Source organism: Natrix helvetica (genome assembly GCF_964273705.1).
Source record: "Natrix helvetica genome assembly, chromosome: 8".
NCBI classification, from domain to species: Eukaryota; Metazoa; Chordata; class Lepidosauria; order Squamata; family Natricidae; genus Natrix; species Natrix helvetica.
The window spans coordinates 11,108,884-11,117,954 of record NC_138559.1 but is presented as its reverse complement, the minus strand read 5'-3'; the positions used below and the strand labels follow the sequence as shown (position 1 = coordinate 11,117,954).

The 9,071-nt window shown below is 39.2% G+C and overlaps 1 pseudogene across 1 annotated transcript in view; it reads right to left on the bottom strand.

The window, feature by feature from the left end:
- Positions 1-510: 510 nt before the first annotated feature.
- The window catches only part of LOC309395999 (zinc metalloproteinase-disintegrin-like MTP9), a 28,048-nt pseudogene continuing 19,487 nt past the window's right edge, over positions 511-9,071 (bottom strand). The window contains exons 13-18 of the transcript in view: positions 8,843-9,020; positions 7,729-7,818; positions 6,491-6,692; positions 3,969-4,071; positions 1,820-1,943; positions 511-887 (exon numbers count right to left, since the gene is read on the bottom strand). The product of the transcript in view is annotated as a zinc metalloproteinase-disintegrin-like MTP9 (transcript). The remainder of the gene's footprint in view (positions 888-1,819; positions 1,944-3,968; positions 4,072-6,490; positions 6,693-7,728; positions 7,819-8,842; positions 9,021-9,071) is intronic.

The following is a 9,071-nucleotide window of genomic DNA, read 5'->3' as shown; positions in this document are numbered from 1 at the left end:
CCAGTTTAAATGAATAATGTGATATTACATTTTAAAAAAAAACCTTTCTAAAGCTTTGCTTTCCTGAAAATATGATTTTCCACAGCGATGGATTATTAGAAAAAAGGAACTTTACTTATTGATTGGTTTTCGTGCCAGACTGTCTGAGGATTTTGTACTGGATTTGAGAATTATGTCTTCACTTACAGTGACAATGCACCCTACAGTATCAAAGTGAAACATTTTCAAGGAAGAACCAAAGTCCAGTTGCCTTTTGAAAAGCACACGTGTTGCAATATGGGAAAGATTTATATTTTGGGGCTCTTTCTGAGCTAGAATGAGACAGGTGACTGTGAATAAGCTAAATCGAACTTCTTTAATACCAGTAGATATTTCACCTGGAAGGTTTAACTCATGATTGCATGCATGTTCTTGATACGGTTTACTTCATCAAACCAGATTTGAAAGACGAGCCTTTACAAATGCAGAATGAGAATAGTTTATTGATGGAAGCAGCTACATCTTGGAAAGCCAGCATAAAATTTTGGGAGAAGAAGCATTGCCTTTCAATACACCAGCTGTGCATTGCAATTGGCAAGTGGTAAAATGGCCATTTTTCTTGACAGCAAATAAGCCTTTGGTGTTGAATGTGACCATGGAGCTTTGTGGCAGGGAAAAGGTGTGATTGTAGCAAAAGATAATCAGGTTAAATATGGAGAAGCAATATTGCAAATTTTAGATGCCATCTAGAAGCTAAGAATGATTTACTAGTAGGATAAAGACAGATGTGTCTCTTTGGACTTGAAGGAAGCCTTCTGGAAGGAAGATCTCCAAAATCAAATTATAGAGAATCCAGTGGTTGATCAGTAGGCTGTCCGCACATCAACACAATGCCCGTTGCTGCAGACCTGAAAGTCAAAGTAAGAGATTATCAATAGAGCAGGGGTGTCAAACTCAGGGTTGTGTTTGACCTTTTTTTTTGGGGGGGGGCAGAATAGGTATGGCCAGGGTGGGTGTGGCCAGCTCAACATCACTTTTGCTGGGTTTGCCTGTGGTGGCTTGAGCACTCTGCCACAGAAAACAGGCTCCCAAGCTCCATTTTTGGCTGCAACAGCCTCCTGCAACACTTTGCCAGCAGAAAAGGAGTTTGGACCTCTGTTTTTGCTGGCAGAGGCACCGTGGGCAAGTCCATCACTGTTTCCAGGGCAGCCCTGTGGGGCAGATTTAAGCAGCATGTGGGGCGGATTCAGCCCCTGGGCCTTGAGTTTGACACCCCTGTAATAGAGTAAGACAGCACTTTCCTCACAACTAAACTCTGTCCTTCCTTAGCACTAACCCAAATTTCTTTCAGGTTCTACATTGTATCAAAAGACAGGGTGAAGTGATTCTTGATCCTTTCACATAAGCCTTGGGATCACTTCAGCACTTCTAAGTGGCTTCATTGAACAGGTGACCTTTAGGTCACAACCAGCTGTGCCCTGATTTTCTCATTTCTCTCTTCCTCCTTCCCTATGGAGATACCTACAAGTGAAGAGAAAGGATTGTCTCTGTCCAGAAAGTGTTGCAAGGGAGAAGCACAAGGCTCTGAGAAGGCCAGGCACTTTGTTCTTAGAAGAAAGAAACAGCCCTGGACATTCACTTCATTTGTTGTGGCTGCTGTTTGAAGGAAAAACAAAATAATAAGAAAACCAAAAGAAGGCTAGAAGGATACTTTTTCTTCTGTGTACATTCTCTGTAGTTTGGAAAATCTAAACCAGCTTTCAGCAAGATCCATTATGACACTTGTAGTGATCAACCCTTGGAATCCGAGCACATAGATTAGAGGTAATCTTTTACTGACCCTTCCATCTCCACATTTTGTTCCAGGTTCAACCAATCCTTCATCTGGTGTTTCTTGAAAAAGTTTAATTCGGCATTCTATTATGTTTTCCCTTGTGCAGTATAACCTGCCACACTTTACATCCCTGAAAAGGAAACAGTGAATTCATTGTAATTAAAAAGAATGGAGTAATGAGAGGATGTTCATTTGCTTATCTCTACAGTGACTTACAATATAATAAAAAAGTTAGAAATTACTAAAAACAATTATAATTAGAATAAAAGCTAAAAACTAAGATAATGGGCAGCCTGGGGGTGAGAATTGCCTCTTCCTGGTCAGCCACCCCCAACGTAGCAGGCCCATGTTGTGGACGCAGGCCAAGGGGCAGAGCTAGGTTCATAGGCTGTTCTGGGAGGCCAGAATTCTGGGGGGCAGATCTCACTTCTGATAAGAAAATATTGCCAAGCAGAGAAGGCTTTGCTCCTGCACCTGGACAGCCAAAATTCTTTGGCTGACAGAATCTGAAGCAGGCACTTTCCACCGAAGGACTGGGGCAGGTCAATCCCAACAAGGTAAGGCAATTTGACCAATATCTTGGACCTATTTCATAAAGGGCTTTAAAGGTAATGACCAGCTGCTTGAATTGGGCCCAGAACCAAACTGGCAACCTGTGCAACTTGTGTAGCAATGTGGTCACACATGCCATGTTCCAGGGGTGTCCAGCACTGTCAGCATCTTTGCCTTCTGTACCAGCTGTAGCTTCTAAATGCTCTGCAAGGGTAGCCCTATGTAGTAGTCCAGCTGGGACCAGGACATGAGTGATTGCGCTAAGAATCTTGATCTCGGTTTAACCTTTATGTGTTTTTGTTTAGTTATGGAGAACCAGAAGTTTGCCCCACCTCATTAAGTACTAGTTGCCCCTGACAAATAACTGAAAAATCTCACAAGGTGTTTCAAGTTTTGGAGATCACAATTCCCTGTATCTCCAACCGGCTCCCTGTGATTTCCCTGTTTTTAAGGATGAAGATGGTTGACTCAGGATTCTTATCTTGTGAGCAACTAATGCATCCGTTATCCACCTGGAAAACCCTTAAAGCAGATTTAGGAGACTTTAGAGATTTTCCAGATCTCTAGCTTAAAATTCTCATAATCTCTGATCAGTGGATGACAGGGGATGATGGGAGTTGAAATCCAAAGATTGAGGCAACTGCACTAAATATCGGAGAGGGAAATTGCCTTGAAAAATAGTTACTATTCCATTTCAATCTAATAAAAAAAATATGAGAGTAAAGAGGAAAAAAGATTGAAATAGGAATGTATAAAATAAAAAGTCCCCTTGTTTTAACAAGAAACAATGGCACAGGGCTCTGTGTGTTTGTGTAAGAGCCAAAAGAAGAATCTGGATTTATACCCATGACAAAAAGATAATGTGGCTTATTGTTTAGTTTGGGCTCAACATGTGGTGCAAATTTGGCCATTGAGATTTCTAGATCATAATTTATGACTAAATGCAATTCATAAACTCATCAACCAGGGTTTGTGCAGTAATATGCAGGGTAAACAAGCTGGGTGATGCCATCCCAAAGAGAGAAGCTGATTATAGCCTAGTCCTTAACTTATGACCACAAATGCATGAAGAATTTCCATTTCTGAACAAGGCTGTTGATAAGTGAGCTGCACCCAATTTTATAATCTTTTTGCCATGGTTGTTAAGTGAATCACTACAATTGCAAAATAAATCACATTGTTGTTAAGGAAATCTGATTTCCCCCATTGTCTTTGATTTATTGGAAGCTGGCTGGAAGGTCGCAAATAATGAATATGTGATCTTGGAACATTGCGCCAAACCAAGCACCCAAATTTTGGTCACATGATTATAGGAATTGGGCAACAGTTGTAAGTGCAAGGGCTAGTTGTGAGTCACTTCTTGGAAGTCATTAAATGAATGGTTGTAAGTCAAGAACTATCTGTCATTTCTGACACAATCTTTTAAAAGGCAGTTCCCCAAGATGGAAAACAAAGGAAAATTAGCCAGTCAGAAATTGATTCACATTTCTACGGTTTCAGCCAGATGGCAGAATCATATTCCTGCAGATGTGGACCCTAAAATATTTCTTATTATCCTTATATTATATCATCACCATAGAAGGAAATAATTTAGATTGCTTACTGTGGTTCACATGGAATCTTTACACCATTTTCACTTTTACAGTAGCTATCCTCATTCCCCTTGCGGTTATGTTCAAAACAATCATCTTCAGACACATTTATATCTGCAAGAGGGAGTGAAAAACCAAGACAAATACATGAATGTATAACATGCCAGCAGGATAAAGAATAATTTAAGAGATTCCAGAGGATTAAAGAAACTATAGTTAATATTTGCTTATTTCTAAGCTACTATTTTGTAACCCATTATTTATCTAATCCTCATTATGCCTGAATCATTCTCTATCTGATACAGTGCTACATTAAACTTCCTTATTGAATTTTATGGGCACAAAAGCTGAAGCCACTTTTATGCCACTTGCAGAAGGCCATACAGAAAATCAATAGCTGGAGGGGAATCTGAATGCAGCTTCATTCCTCTGTGTGCTCATTCTCATTTTCCAACTTTAACACTGTGGTAGAAATATCCCTGTGCTGGAATGTAATGAGGAGGGGGATCCCTGGGTGGGAGAGGTTCAGTCCAGATGAGTAAGAGGCAAGTCACACACCCCAGATATTACACGTGAGAGAACGAGGGTGAAGAGAGACGCTCTCTAATAGTTTACAGAGTGTATTGTAGATGCAGACAGTAGCGTCCTCAGTTCAGCAAGATTTTGTTTACAGGAATGAAAGAAGAAAGAACTCAGCATGGAAGAATCATCATGTGTTATTCTTGATTTGAGGCCTGTCAATTCCTGGGTATAAGCCTTTTTGAATATAGCTGGACTACTTGCAAAAGATTGAGGTATTATCATTCTTTGGAATGTTAAATCATGTTATGCTATTTAACTGACCAAATAAAGATGTTTGTTTGAACTGAGATTTCCATTTTCAAAGCAATGGAAATAATCCAGCAAGTGTCCATTTATTGCCTAAATCACATCTCCATAAATCCAATGGGTCGATTGATTATGCAAGTGGAACAATGTTCTGATTTGCAATTTGGATTCCCAATCACCATCACATGTCATCTGACCCTTCATAAACAATTTAGAGAAGGGGACAAAAGGGAACTCATCAAATTTACAGACAACAACAAACTGACAGGAATGGCCATCACTCCAGAAGATAGGCTTAAGGTCCAGAAGGATCTCGAGAGACTTCAACACTCAACCCTATCTAACGAATGAAATTTAATGGTGAAAAAAGTTTTTAAAAGTTCTATATTTAGGGAAGAACAACCAAATTACAGGTACAGACTAGGTAATACCTGGCTCAATACTATAACTATAAGAGGGATCTTGCAGTCTTAGTGGACAATCACTTAAATATGCACCAGCAGTGTGTTTCAACTGCCCAAAATCCAACACAGTCCTAGGCTACATTAACAGAGGGATAAAATCAAGATTATGAGAAGTGTTAGTACCACTTTATAATGCTTTGGCAACACCACATTTGGAATATTGCATTTAGTTTTGTTTGCCACAATATAAAACAGATGTTGAGATTCTAGAAAGAATATGGAGAAAAGCAGCAAATATGATTATGGAATTGAAGGCTAATGAAGAACTTTTATGTCAGAAAAATCAATCAGTGGAATGGCTTCCCTTCAGAAGTTGTGGGTGCTTCAACACTGGAAGTTTTTAAAGAAGAGATTGGAAAAGGTAGACGGTTTCCTGCTTGATCAGGGAGTTGGGCTAGAAGACCTCCAAGGCTCCTTCCAACTCAGTTATTCTGTTAATTCTGACCCTTTGAATTAATGACCCTGAACCTGTATTTGGGCTTTCTATATGCAAAGCCTCACTGTTCCACTGATCTACGGGCAAGATAAATTTCCATGCTTACTGAAAACTACCTACCTTATATGAAAAAGGGAACTTGTTTTCAGTTTCCTTTTTCAACATAAAACAATGCTGAAAATTTTATGAATAGCGTAAAAGTCAGGAGTGATGAGTGAGAAGAATCACATCCTCCAACATCTGTTTCTTCAGTTATTGTGACAAATATAAACAAAATTTTGATCCTGGGATTTGAATATTCTTAGCACAAAGTCCCATAATCAATTTACATTATCTCTCATTGAGATTGGCCTCAGATCTTTGTCCAATTTGGGAAGGTATCCATAACCCACAAAAGACTCTTTTCTCAAAGTCAGTCTTTCCAGATTTCTTGACTACAACTGCCATCATCTTGGACCGTTGGCCATTTTCTCTAAGGATGACTGGAGCTTTAAACCAAAAGATCTGGAAGGCTCGGCTCTAAAGCCTCCAAAGAAAGAACTTCATCTTGAAAAATTGTTCCATCTTTACAAAACCCTCGGAAATTGTAGGTGCTCCAACACTGGAGATTTTTAGAGAAGAGGTGGGAAATGGTATAAGGTTTTCTACTTGAGCAGGGAGTTGGACTATAAGACCCCCTCCTTCTTACTCTGATATATGCAATCATGATTTACTATGGATACAAAGGAGAAAATCTTTGATCAATGCAATGACTGTCTTAGTCTTTTACAATAAAACTATTTTTGAAATCCTCTGGTTGACTTACTTGGCACATTGCTAAACAAAGCACGACATTTTTTTTGCATGGTGGGGCACATCCCATTGTAGCAGTAACCTTGGTTGCTTTCGCATGGTTCTCCATTCCTCTGGAAGCTATCTGTGGGACACTCAGCAGATTGGCCAGTGCAGAGTTCAGCCACATCACAGTCATCCTTTGCTCCCCGGCATTCTGTTCCTGCTCCCTTAAACTGTGGGTGAGAATGGAAAATATTCCCACCTGTCATTCTTTAGCTGAAGAGATCGGAGTCAAACTATGATTCATGACACATTTCAAAATTTCCTCTTCGTCTTCATGAGGATTACTAATCAAGGCATCCCTTGCAAAAATTGCCATTTTGCAATTGTGTATTGTGCCTAGAACAAGTTGCAGCCTGTCTTCTTCGCTACGGAAAAATGATTGCAATGAAAGGCTCGATTTCTGAAACACAAGACTACATATTGGCTGACCATGAAGTGAAAATCAATTGGGCTGCCAAAGGTTAATTGATGAACTTCTCATGATATATTTTTATTTCCTTACATGGGAAGAAGCATTCCCAGAATTTTCTGTGTTGCTGAAAAATGTCTTCTCTTCCTATGAATCTGGACTTGTGATGAAAATATGGAAAGAACAAAATGATTTGGGACCCTCTGCTCAAAAGGTTCATTGCAGAATCAACTGGGATCCTATATAGAAGGAATGAGGAACTTGCATCTTTCTCTTCAAGATCCTGCAGCACCTCCAGAATGTGCCACCAAAAAAACTGAATTTAGAGAGCAGGTAGGGAATTTAAGGAGGGGGTGGGAGAGAAGCAATTTTATTTGCAGAAATCTCTTAAACCTATTTCCATCCTAAAAATCTCAGTGAGAAAAATGTCACAGCATTACCAGAGACCTCCCAGAACCTTCCAAAAAGTCAAGGAGCTAAGTTAGAGCATCAATCTCAAACATTGGGCACCCTTATTTAAATTGGACTTCCATGCAAAGTCAATCCAAGAACAAATGTATTATTTTCAGAGATTTAATGTACAGAAAGAGGGCATGTTCGATTAAGACAAGTCTGAAATATTGTTACATTATCTTCCCTATGGATATGTTCCTAAGGGTCAAATAATCTGGAAGAGGGGATAGGAAGAGGTTAAAATGTTTTGATCATAGTAAACAGCCAAGAGATATTACATTTTTATATGGCTAGTATGGAGCAGGGTAAAATCTCTCTTGGTGTTAAAAATAAACAAGTCTTACTCTGCATTGCTCACAACACTCTCCAGCGTCACACTGTGCCCCAGGTTTCAGCTCACAAGTTGCAGCATCGCAGCAGGTACTTTGACAAGCCTGAAAACCAAAACATATCAAAGGATGTCATAGAGTGTTTGGCCTGGTCTTTTTTAATTCATCTATTTTGAAGAGGGAAACTGTGAAGGAAAAAGATATGTCTGTGATGGGTTCCCTCTTATGGGTTGAAGCTAGCAAATGCACAAACAATTTGTTATTGTAAACAGTTGATGGCATATCGATGTGAAACAGACTTCTCTGATATCTCTTACGTGGAAAGTATAAAACAAATAAAAATATCCTCATCTCCCAATTGTGAAGGCCACATAATCTAGAGACCCCATTCCTTTCTTATTCATGAGGGATTTTTTAGTCTTCATCCCAGCCTTGGAGGTAGTCCAGAGAAGAACCACCAACCATGAACATGAACACTACCTTTATTGTAAGGTTACAGTAGCAGAATCTTTAAATACTGAAAGTATATTTCTACCCTCTCATCTTTATGGATGAAGAGAATGGGTGGAGGTTGTTCCTCTTGAGATGTTTGCGTTGTCCCATTGCTTCTGCAGGCTAATCTACTTCTCATATGACCGTCAAGTATTCTTCTCCTCCTCCTTTTGTCTCTCAAGGACATTCTTACAAACCAGTATATGTGTATTTAACAATATAAAGAGAACACTTAAGTACATTACTGTTCTTATAAAAATATTATTAGAGATCAGAGCATAGATTAAAGATAATAAGTTCTGGGAGGAAGCAGCTCAAGAAAATAGTGGGACAGATAATGTGTCCATGTCAACAAAATAAGGGTTTTCAGTAGGAAAGGATTTTGTTGGAGAGGTAAATCACCCATGTTTAAAAATACAATGTCTTTCCCCAAATGGTAGTGAGATACCAGTTCTTTATACTTCCACAACTGGTTCCCCAAATCCGAGAAACCAAAGCATATATGCATGTATATAAAGGGAACAAACCTATGACATTCCCAAACTAACATATCCGATGGCTCAAACCACTTAGAAAGCCAGATGATTTTTCAAGGAGAAAAAATTTGAAATCACTCTTGTTGATTTAAAAAAATTACCTCAGGAGAGCCACAATCACATTCTTCTCCCATCTCCACAAAGTAATTTCCACAAACTGCAGGTGCAACAATATCTGTTTTCAAGGGTTTGTTGAGAATGCATTCTGGGAGTTTTGAAGTTAGAAACGTCTTGTATTGCTTAAGACTACAAGAGCTGAAGTCATAGGTAGGGATACTACTGCAGAGATGAAACAAAGTAAGATCAGGACATCATCCATATCTGAACTAG